Source organism: Coptis chinensis, chromosome 1, assembly GCF_015680905.1.
Source record: "Coptis chinensis isolate HL-2020 chromosome 1, ASM1568090v1, whole genome shotgun sequence".
Classification (NCBI taxonomy): Eukaryota; Viridiplantae; Streptophyta; class Magnoliopsida; order Ranunculales; family Ranunculaceae; genus Coptis; species Coptis chinensis.
In genome coordinates this window covers 21,373,184-21,385,091 of record NC_141456.1, presented here as the reverse complement: position 1 = coordinate 21,385,091, position 11,908 = coordinate 21,373,184, and positions in this window count along the sequence as shown.

Here is an 11,908-nt window from a genome sequence, read left to right as displayed (position 1 = left end):
CAACCTTCAGTTTCTTTTTATCAGCCTCCCATACAACTCGCATGCGCACCAGCTCTTCCTTGGCCTTGTTCACATCACTTTCGCCATTGTCAGCACGTTAGACGGTATTCTTTAACTTATCGTACCCAACAAGAAACTACAAATAGAACATCAATGTTATATTCGATAACAAAGCAACCAGAAACAAGACCAGATGAAGAGTTTACCAAACAACATGTCATGTCCATGGTCCCCTACAGACCCCCTACAAACACACCCCCAACAGACTTGTCTTTTCAAAATCCTGGAAAACGAGGCAGTGATTTTTCTCTTAACAACTGCTCAGATTCTCCCACGTGCCAACTACCGTCTCATGTCAGTTCATCAGACAACACGAACTAACTTCAGAAGTAAGGGCGGTATTTCCATTTACGATGGTTCGCTTCCTCACCCATGCTCGACATGTGCCACCATTTTCTCTCAGCAGATTGCTTCAATGTACAATACGACCTACTGAGAGGGGCTGTGTGAGGGGGTGATATTCTCATTTAGGAATATCAAACATGTGTCCAGCATAACGGAAATACCAGACCGACCTCATGCCCTCGTCCTCCAAACTGGCTTCAGAGCTACTCACACCATCAGTTCAAGCACACGATCTATGAGATCGCTCCAAAGTAGCTCAACTCGCATATCATCACGCAGAACATTCCATCTGATGACATCATCTTTCTTCTAGATGCAATCATTACCAAAGCTATACTTACCAAATCCATTACAGCAAAATACGAACCACTGTAACCACTCCCCATCATTACAGAATTCCTACCAACACCATGCATACACTCTTTCTCAATCTCAACCATACATTTGTACTTGTCAGTCTACGTGTTGGATAGATCTCTACGTTCATCAGCTATAAATATCCCTTACATGAACTACGCCAAACCTAATTCTACTCTCCCCCATAAGTGAGAGATAGATACATAGACAGTTCGCTCAAAACGAACTCAGTCTTTCCCATCAAATATCCCCATCTCCTCCACTTAAGCACAAGTTGTAAAGCTTAGACTAAATCACACCTTTACATCACCCGAATGCCTGTCCACTCGACTCGGCGCGTTTCATTCTAACTAATTTAATCTCAAACGTATGTTTTAAGGGGTGAAAGAAATCTACCTTTCTTTATTGATTCTTTAGTAAATGGACATTTAATGTAGTGTTCTTACAAGATTACAATTTAGTAAATGATCAATGACAGGCCACCTCTCATATATTTTTAAATGTTTCTAAACATTTAGTAGATACGCTATTTACTTGCTTGCACATTTGTATGGCAAGAAACGTAAATTCAGAAAGGGATGTCACTGCATCATGAGAAAAGCGTAGGCAGCATAGGAAGGCATTTATATAGTTTACAAATCACAACCATATAGGAGAGCTCCTCCAGATATGCATTAGAAAGAGCAGTCAATGTCAAATAGACCGCGTTCTAATCCCGGGCACTTTCTGAAGGTTGGAACATAGCTTTGTGTAGTGTATCCATGACACTACTATTCGCATGTGGCGGGTTGTCCTTACAGTAAATCAGCAAGCACTAGTGACTTGGTGACTTTTGAACTCCGAGGAGTTTCCCTGTCCTGATTACATATAGTGAGTTCGGGGCACACTAGGACTCTGTTCCAGCTCTGATTTCCCTACACTAACTTTTGTTTAGCAGATAGTTATGTGAAAGATCTTAGGAAATCAAAATTTTAAAATTACTTCAAATTCAAAAATAACGGGTTGCTTTCTGAATAAATTGGCACATCTAAAGTATTTGGAACACTTTTTTAATTTGAACACTTAAGAAAGGTGATCGATGGTCATCGAAGTTGTACGTTTGCACCCAGAGAAGTAACGAAAGGCACCTTATTGATGAAGGGGAACCTGGAAGCTAGAGATATTGGGAAAGCGTATGCTACTAGTCAATTAGTTATACAGAAGTGAAAGGGTTCGGAATTCCTAACAACTCGTTTGTCAATCTCTCGACCTTTGCTGACTGACCAAACCTTGAGGGGCACTGATGACTGAGGTGTCGACTGGTAAGTGGTAACATTACCTGTCATTAGAACTTCGTAAAACATAGCCACTTTGCATTTGCAACATTTGAGACTTTTGAGTTTCCATGTGACTTAAGTTAACCACATTTTTTCCGAAATTTGTTATCCAATTGAAACTGTGGGGCGCTGCCCGACTCCCTACTATTTTCCATTGAAGTAGTCAATGATGCCCTGCCATTTGTCTAGTGATTTTAGGGCTGTTTGGCTGTAGAGAAAAATAGGAGTTTTGCGCGCCCGCGCTCCTCTCTTGGCAAACGAACAGTATGTTAGGTGCGCACGTGCTCAGACTTTGCCTAGCCAAGAGTGCGCGCTCCACCGTTTTTCAGTACAAATTCAACTATTTTCGGAAGTTTTCAGAAACAATATAAATGTAAAGTTTTTTCTGTAAAAACTTAATCTAACCAAAACCAAGAAAGATAGTGATTATAAGAGAGCAATTCTTAGTGAGTTGAGTGTTCAATCTTTGTGAGTGAATTAAGAGCTCTTGTAATCTGTTACTCTGGACATCTAATAAAGCTTGAAACTCGCAGTGTGGACGTAGGCAAATTGCCGAACCACAATATATCTCGTCTTGTGGTTTGTTCTTCTTATACATTAATTGTTTTACTTTATATGCTTGTTTAATTGACATTGAGAAGTGTAGGAATAGTACTTGGAGGGTGTTGCAGTATTGTCCAGAGAGAAGGATCAATCCTTGTGTAGGGTTAATCTATTTGATGTGGATAACATTGTTTCCATATTCTTTTATCCACAACAATTGGTATCAGAGCGGGGTATACGACCTAGGATTTTAAATTTTGGTAAATAACAGCTAAAAATTTGCATAGACAAGGTGTTCGATAAAATTCTCAAGTAAAAAAATATTTTGTTGGGTTATTGTGTGTGACTTGAAAAATGGCTCTCAAGATGTCAAATGCAAGGGTTGAAGTAGAGAAATTTAATGAGAAGAATAACTTTGGGATTTGGCAAGTCCAAGTAAAGGACATCCTCATCCAACAAGGTTTGCACAAGGCTTTAAAGGGGATTAAATCTAAGGCGGCGAGTATGAGTGATGATGATTGGGAAGAGTTCGATCTACATACTTGTTCATCAATCTGGTTGTGTCTTGCTAATGAGGTCATGTATAATGTGATGGGAGAAAATACTGCTGCCAGTATTTGGCTTAAACTAGAATCTATGTATATGACCAAGAGCATGACGAATAAGATGTACCTTAAGAAGCGTCTTTATCGGTACATGATGGTGGATGGTTCAACGATGCAAGAGCACGTTAGTGAGTTCCGTCGACGCCTAGCGGATTATTTGAATATTGGTATGAAGATGGATGATGAGGATCAAGCGGCATGTTTAATATTTTCTTTACTAGAAAGCTATGAGCATCTAATGACTACCTTTATGAACAAAGAAGATGTTGATCTTGACGAAATTCAAAGTGTGCTTCTTTCTTATGAGTTGATGAAGAATACACGAGTTGAGAATAACATTGATGTAGGACAAGGGCTAGTTGTAAGAGAAAGGTCGTATGAAAAGGCTTCTACAAGCAATGAGAAGTCTAAGTCCAAGTCAAAGAAGCATTTGACACATGTGAAGTGCTACAATTGCAATGAAAAAGGACATTACACAAGTAATTGTTCTCACCTGAAGAAAGATAACAAGTACAATGGTAAGAAGAAAGGTAAGGCTAAAGTTGAGGCAAATTTTGCTTCAGACTCTGAAAGGGACGATGTGAGTCTCTGTGTGTCCACACAAGACTATATGGCCAAAAGATGGATTTTTTATTCCGGATGTTCCTACCATATGTGCCCGAATAGAAAGTGTTTTACTTCTTATGAGAGCATTGATGGTGGTTCTGTTTTGATGTGTAATGATGTTGCTTATAAGACGGTAGGAATTGAAACTATACGGGTCAAGATGCATAATGGTGTAGTGAGGACTTTAACCGATGTGCGGCATGTTCCTGAGCTAAAGAAGAACCTTATTTCTCTTGGTATCTTGGATTCCAAAGACCACAAGTTTGTGGGAGAAGGTTGAGTCCTAAAGATTGTTAGTGGCTCTTTAGTTGTTATGAAGGGTCAAAGACATAGAACCTTGTATACTTTGATGGGTAGTACGGTGATAGGCGATGTATCAGTGAGTGCATGTAGTAATGATTCTGAGTGCACTAAGATGTGGCATATGCGTTTAGAGCATATGAGTGAAAAGGGTTTGTCTGAGCTATGCAAGTGAGGGTTCTTGAAGGACTTGAAAAAGCCAAGTATGGGGTTCTGTGAGCATTGTGTCTATGGGAAGCAGTGCAGAGTCAAGTTCAATTCAAGCAAGTACACGATAACAGGCATCCTTGATTATGTGCATATGGATGTTTGAGGACCCTCCAGAGTGGCTTCTAAAGGAGGTAACCGATATTATGTCTCATTCATTGATGATCATACTCGCTATGTGTGGGTGTATATGATGAAAACGAAAGATGAAGTGTTTGAGACATTTAAGAAGTGGAAGGCAATGGTTGAGAATCGCACATATAGAAAGGTGAAGACTCTACAGTCTGATAATGGTACTGAGTATACCTATGGACCTTTCCAAGAGTTTTGTGCGTATGGGGAATTGCCGCCGCATTAATCGATGTCGAGGGGGCACCGATAGAATGGAATAGCAGAGAGGATGAATAGAACCTTGCTTGAAAGAGCTAGATGTTTGTTGTCTAATACTAGTCTAGGCAAAGAGTATTGGGCAGATACAGTGTTAATGACGTGTTACCTATATAATAGGTCACCAGTTCCAGCTATAGATTGCAAGACACTTTATGAGGTGTGGTCAGGTAACCCAGCTGATTATAGTATTTTGCGAGTGTTTGGATCGACAGCTTACTACCATGTGAGGGAAAGCAAGCTAGATCCTAGAGCTAAGAAGCCCATATTCTTAGGCTTTGCAAATGGGGTAAAGGGATACAGATTGTGGTGTCTAGAATACCACAAGTTCCTGGTCAGCAGAGATGTTATCTTTGATGAGACTTCCGTGTTATCTTTCAGTAAGTCGGAAAAAACTGGGCAGAATGGTGAGTCTATAAAAGTTCAAACTACTGAGCTTGAGTTGTCTGATGCAGCAGATGACTGGTTAGTTCATGATGAGGTACCAGATCATGGAACCACACAACAACAGGAAGAAGAACATGAGCATCCGTAACTTGTAGTGGCTGACCCTAGGCCAAAGAGACAAGTTAAAGAATTGCACAAGTATGGGCACGAGAAGCTGGTGAAACACTATGGTCAGGTAGATTTAGTGGCATATGCACTAAATATTGAAGATGATGAGCCAAATAGCTTCAAGGAAGCTGTTAAAGATGCTCATTACAGAGATTGGTTAGGTGCTATGCAAGAAGAGATGGAATCTCTTGATAAAAATCACACATGGGACCTAGTTTTATTGTCAAAGAGCAAAAGGACTATCGATAGTAAATGGGTCTTCAGAAAGAAAGAGGTCCTTCCTGAGTCTGATAGTACTGGGTACAAGGCAAGAGTGGTAGCAAAGGGTTTCTCACAGAAGGAAGGAGTCGACTACAATGAGGTATTTTCCCCGGTGGTCAAACATACTTCCATTCGTGTGTTATTGAGTTTAGTTGCTCACTTCGACTTGGAGTTAGAGCAACTTGACGTGAAAACTATTTTCTTGCATTGGGACTTGGAGGAAAAGATATATATGAGGCAACCTGAGGGTTTTGTTGTTGCTAAGAAAGAAGATTATGTGTGCAAGTTGAATCGGTCACTGTATGGTTTAAAGCAATCGCCAAGGCAATGTTACAAGCGCTTTAACACATTCATGATGCAACATGAGTACACCCGAAGTAAGTATGACTGTTGTGTTTATTTTCGTAGGCTTCATAGTAATGACTTTATCTATCTCCTGCTTTATGTGAATGACATGTTTATTGCTTCCAAAAGCATGGTGGAGATAGATAAGTTGAAATCTCAACTTAGCTCTGAGTTTGAGATGAAAGACTTTGGTGGAGCCAAGAAGATATTGGGCATGGAGATTGACAGAGATAGGAAGAAGCGACGGATAGTTGTATCTCAGAAGAAATACCTTCATAAAGTAATTTCTTGTTTTGGTATGGATAATACAAAGTCGGTTTCTACTCCTTTGGCTGGGCATTTTAGGCTTTCAGCTAAGTTCTCTCCTAGTTTGGTGGAGGAACAAAAACATATGGCTCATGTTCCTCATGCAAGTGCAGTGGGCAGTTTGTTGTATGTTATGGTGTGCACACGCCCAGACATTTCACAGGCAGTAAGTGTTGTAAGCAGGTATATGGCAAATCCTGGGAAGCAGTGAAATAGGTATTGAGGTACTTGAAGGGTACCTTGGATGTGGGATTAGTTTATGGTGGAGGCACTTGTTATATTAGTACGTATGTGGATTCAGATTATGCAAGTGATCTAGATAGACGACGATCGACTACTGGTTATGTGTTTATGATGCATGGTGCACCGGTTAGTTGGAAGTCTATGTTATAGGCTACAGTTGCTCTATTTACTACTGAGGCAGAATATATAGCACTGGCAGAGGTAGTGAAAGAGGCATTATGGCTTCGAGGTCTTCTGGATGATATGATTATTGAGCAAAACAGTGTTGTTTTGTATTGTGATAGTCAGAGTATTATTCATTTTGCGAATAACCAGGTTCATCATGCTCGGACCAAACATATTGATGTTCGTTATCACTTTATACGGGATGTCGTTGAGGATGGTGATGTAGCACTTGAGAAAGTGGACACCCATGACAATCCTACTGATATGCTGACAAAGATTGTCACCGGAGTTAAGTTCCAATACTATTTGGGCTTGCTCCAAATCCTACATGTTTGAAAGAGCCCTTTGGGGGCATGTCCCTTCGGGGCCGGTTAATGTGAGTTCCGTGGACTAGTACGTCTTGCTGGATGTGTTCAGCTTGGTTTTATGTGTTAAAACCTCACCGAGGTGGAGAATGTAGAGAAAAATAGGAGTTTTTTTTTTCTCTCGTATAAGGCACGCCCGCGCTTATGTATGCCTAGACAAGGGCACGCATGTGCTCAAACTTTGCCTGGCCAAGGGCGCGCTCGCGCTCCACCATTTTTCAACACGAATTACTGTTTTCGGAAGTTTTCAGAAACAGTATAAATATAAGTTTTTTCTGTAAAAAGTTAACCTAACCAAAACCAAGAAAGAGAGCGATTGTAAGAGAGGAATTCTTAGTGAGTTGAGTGTTCATTCTTTGTGAGTGAATTGAGAGCTCTTGTAATCTGTTACTCTAGACATCTAGTAAAGCTTGGAACTCGTAGTGTAGATGTAGGCAAATTGTCGAACTACGATATATCTCGTCTTATAGTTTGTTCTGATCTTCTTATACATTAATTGTTTTACTTTATATGCTTGTTTAATTGACATTGATAAGTGTTGGGATAGTACTTGAAGGGTGTTGAAGTCTTGTCTAGAGAGAATGATCAATCCCTATATTAGGACCGTTGTGGTCATTTAATACGTTTTTCATTAACAAATTCTGGATGGAATTTATATTGGTTATGAAAAAGGGCAATACAAATGATAAGGAGAGATTGATCTCTCCTCATTTAGAGCGCACTTTAGGAGCCACCGTTAGAATAACAGCTCATGGCAGAGCCAAGCCTGACAATATAGGGAGGGTCACGTCATAAAAACAGATTTAAAAAAAAGAATTAAAATCAAAACAAACAAGAATTAAATACAAAAAACTCTAGTAATCTTCTTCCTTTGCTTTCATTGTGCTTGGCTCTAAGGTGATTTGGACATGATCAGTGATTGTGACTTGTGGGGCTTTTAATTTTATAGGTCTATAAAGTTCCAATTTGTACTATAATACTCTATTTGGCTTTGTATTATTTAGTTAGGACTTCGAAGTTTCAGCAGTGGAGTTTTATCTAACAAACAAGATATGATGAAGTTGAGGGAAGAAGACGATGTAAGGAGATGAGAATGAAAAAACATTATTTTTTCTGTTTTGTTTGCTTTTCTTTCTTTTCTTTCTAGTTTATTTCAATATTTTCTCAATTCTCAATTCTCAAATCCAATCTCAATTTTCAATTCTCAATCTCAAATCCCTAATTCACAAATACTTTTTTCAATCTCTATTTCCCAATTCCAAATTCTCAATTTACATTCTCAATTCCAAAATTCTCAATATCAATTCAACTATAAATTTCAAATCCACATCTTTTTCAATCGCTAATTCACTTTTTAAACTTTATAATACCTATTTAATACATTTTAAATAGTTTAAACTCTAATCCGTTTTTAAGCTTAACATATTTCAAGTTCAGTAGAAATTCTCACCTTTCAAATCCTACGCAGTTTAAACCAACCTTTTTTCTTTATCCATCACAAGCCCATGATCAATAATAGCCCAAGGTTGCATCATACCTATATTTCCTGGTAAAATCCTACAATGTAAACATTGTTAGTTCAGAAAATAACGCATCTTATTGGCTGTCTGAACATCTTCTTTAAATTGGCTTGCTGTGCCTATGGATTAAGTCTCGTGCTCTCTCCCTCAAACATATCAGTTTCTGCATGTGGGTTCAGAACTATCATTGGGGGTTTACTTCATTTTAGAAACTTTGCTTCTTTTCTTTTCTCAGCTGATACTTGACGTACAATACACGGTTTTTTTGTGGAGATAAATTTCTTGGGTATCGTGCTTTCTGCAGAGATTGGTTCCAAATCTTTATATTGTCTAAACAGGATTTAGCAGAGTTTATATGTTATGATGAGTGCCTTAATCTAGACTCTTTTCTGTCTTAGTGCGGGTTGAGAGATCAATGGGCAATGATGGTCTGAGTGAAGAGGTAGCCATTTGGCGGATTAGTTCTATACCAAGGAGATTATGGATAGATTATGGGGTTTTTTGCAAACAGATGGACTTGTATGAATGGGTAAGAAATGAGGTTGAGTTGAGACTACTTGAATGTGGTTGGAATGCTGGTGAGTTTGGGCTGTATAAAAGGTTATTGGCAGCTCAGTGGTTCTTCACAGTTCTTCAAACCGAGTTTTTTTCATTTCTTTCTTTACATGAGCACTAACACAAACAAGTTTCTGTCTCTCTCCAAAAACCAAAATTCTGTTGAACTGCTTGCTATGGATTTTGCTGCCAAGATGAAGATGCCTTATACAGATCCTCCAATGATAACCAGTTCTGAGAAAATGAAGAGTAAATACGTGGGCTATAATAAGATGACTCTGTTTGGTCGTGTTCTGGATGGAAGGCTGAATATGAGCACTATCAAATCAGCTCTTGAAAAAACATGGTACCCTTTTAAGATTGAAGACATGGTTTTGTACAAAGGTGAAATATTTCAAATCAGGATAGAGTCTCAGGAACAGGTGGCTGCACTTCTGCTGGGGCAGCCTTGGATTGTAGCTCTACACATTTTTCAAATTATACCATGGATAGAATATTATGAAACCAAGGAGTTAAATTTCTCAAAGTTTTATGTGTGGATGCATTTACATAACTATCCTGAGGTTTATTTGGACAAGGAGATTATTGAGGGGAACCTGGTTGAATCTGGTTATTTTGATATGTCTGATCTCAAATTTCTGGAGTTTTATCCTAAGACTGAAACACAACCTAGTTGTGTTCGAGTTAAAGTGTTGCTTGATGTTCACGAACCAATTCCACCTGGCTTTCTCATACCGGAATCCATTGATGGAGTAGACTGGATATCTTTTGTTTTTGAGTATCTGCCAGTTTTCTATTTTAAGTGTGGCTTCATTGGACATCATTTTACAGCTTGTAATGTAACTGAAGCAAGTCATGGGAATGAAGTTAGAGTTTCACCAAGAGGACAAAGGTTTCAGTTTATTCTTCCAAAACTCGTATTGTTCCAAAACCCATTGGAGACCGAATTGTATTTGGATTCTCTTTGTTGTTTGGCACTGATCTCAACCAACTGCTTCTTCCGATGATTACAAATGCGGCTGATTCTTCGGTAAATTCAAAGCGCATGAACACATCGGCTGAACCTTTAAAAGGACCCATGATCATTGACATTTTGTCACCTCAACTGCATGCGACTGCTGGACCTAGCAATGACCTTGGATGGCAAAATCCACACGATCACCTACCTCTAACAGTGGAAGCGCACAACACTGGACAGCTAGGGTTCTCAACTCAAATGGATTTCCAAAATTTTAATCCCTTACATGAACTGGAATGCCCGCCTGGATTTGCACAGATCTCAACTGATCCTAAGAAGCTCCATTTCATTGATTTGTCTCATCTACATGACCAGGCTGTTCAGCATGAGGAATACTCTTATAAAAGGCAAGAAATATCACAAGGGGTAGCAGCCAAAGATGCGATGAAACAAGACAGGGAGAATGTCAATGAAATGGTCGAAAGTTTCTTTCAGGAAAATCGAGAAGCTATAAGAAAAACTCTTGTTCATAATGAAGTTGAGATGGCTGCTGTGCATCCTAACATACTGCAGAAGAATTCATCAGGGAAAGGAAAAAAAATCAGTCGGTTAAGGGTTATGGCCGTAAGCAGACCCCAAGGATTCCATGAGTCTACTAGCGTGGAATAGTCGAGGGAGTGGTCGGCCTTCGATGATGGAGGAGCTGAAACAAAAAATCAAGGATGTCAGGCCTATATTTATGTTTGTTATGGAAACTAAGTGTTCTGTAAGTAAAGGAGTCAGTTTAATTAAAAGATTAGGGGATTTCGAGTCTTTTGTAGTCCCAAGCCAAGGTTTGTCTGGTGGTTTGTGGATCTTTTGGGAAAGAAGTGTGGTTGTCGAAATAATGATGTCCGACTCTTGGTTCATTCACTGTAAAATCTCAGTAAAAGTGAATGGAGTACAAGAATGTTTCATTTTGTCATGTGTCTATGGAAACTCTAAGTCTTACATTCGGAGATTACAGTGGCCTGTTCTTACTATGTTTAAACCTACAAATGATGAATCATGGTTGCTCATGGGAGATTTTAATGAAATAACATGCCCCAAAGAAAAATGTGGGGGAAAACTTTTCAATTATTCAAAAGTTAGGATTTTCTTGGATATGATTGATGATTGTGAGTTGTTTGATTTGGGTTTTGTGGGTAGTATTTACACCTGGACAAATCGATTTAATGGGGCAATACATAATATGGGAACGAATTGATAGAATGATGGCAAATGAAGGTTGGCGTTCAAGATTCTCTGATTGTAGAGTTCATCATGAGTTGGCCACTAGTTCTGATCATAAGTTTCTGATTTTAAAGTTGATACAAGACAGGGTAACGGTTAGACGGCCTTTCAGGTTTTAAATAATGTGGGCGCAACATGGTGGCTGTCAGGAACAAATAAAATATGCTTTTCAAAATGAGTTGCGGGGTTCTCCTTCTTTTGTCTTATGTAAGAAGCTTCAAACCTGTCAAAAATTTAAAATGGTGGAATAAGCATGTGTTTGGCGAGGTTGAACATAAGTTGGAATGTGTTTTCTGAGAGGCCGAGTGAGATTCAAAGTTTAATAGAGAATGACAATGAGACAGGAGTTATTCAGGTGGAGAATGAATTGATCTTTGAACATAATGATATCCCAGTACGACAAAGCAAATCATTGGGGGCAGAAAGCTTGTCTAGATTGGTTCCAGTTTGGAGAGCAGAATATAAGGTTCTACCATAACATGGTAAACTGTCGAAGACAAAGAAATTATATACACTCAATCAGAGATAGAAATGGTGGAATTTTAACTGAAAGGAGACAGATAGGTGATAGGCTCAGTGAATTTTTTGAGGAGACAATGACTACTTCGGAACCTGATCTTATGTCACAGATTTTCAA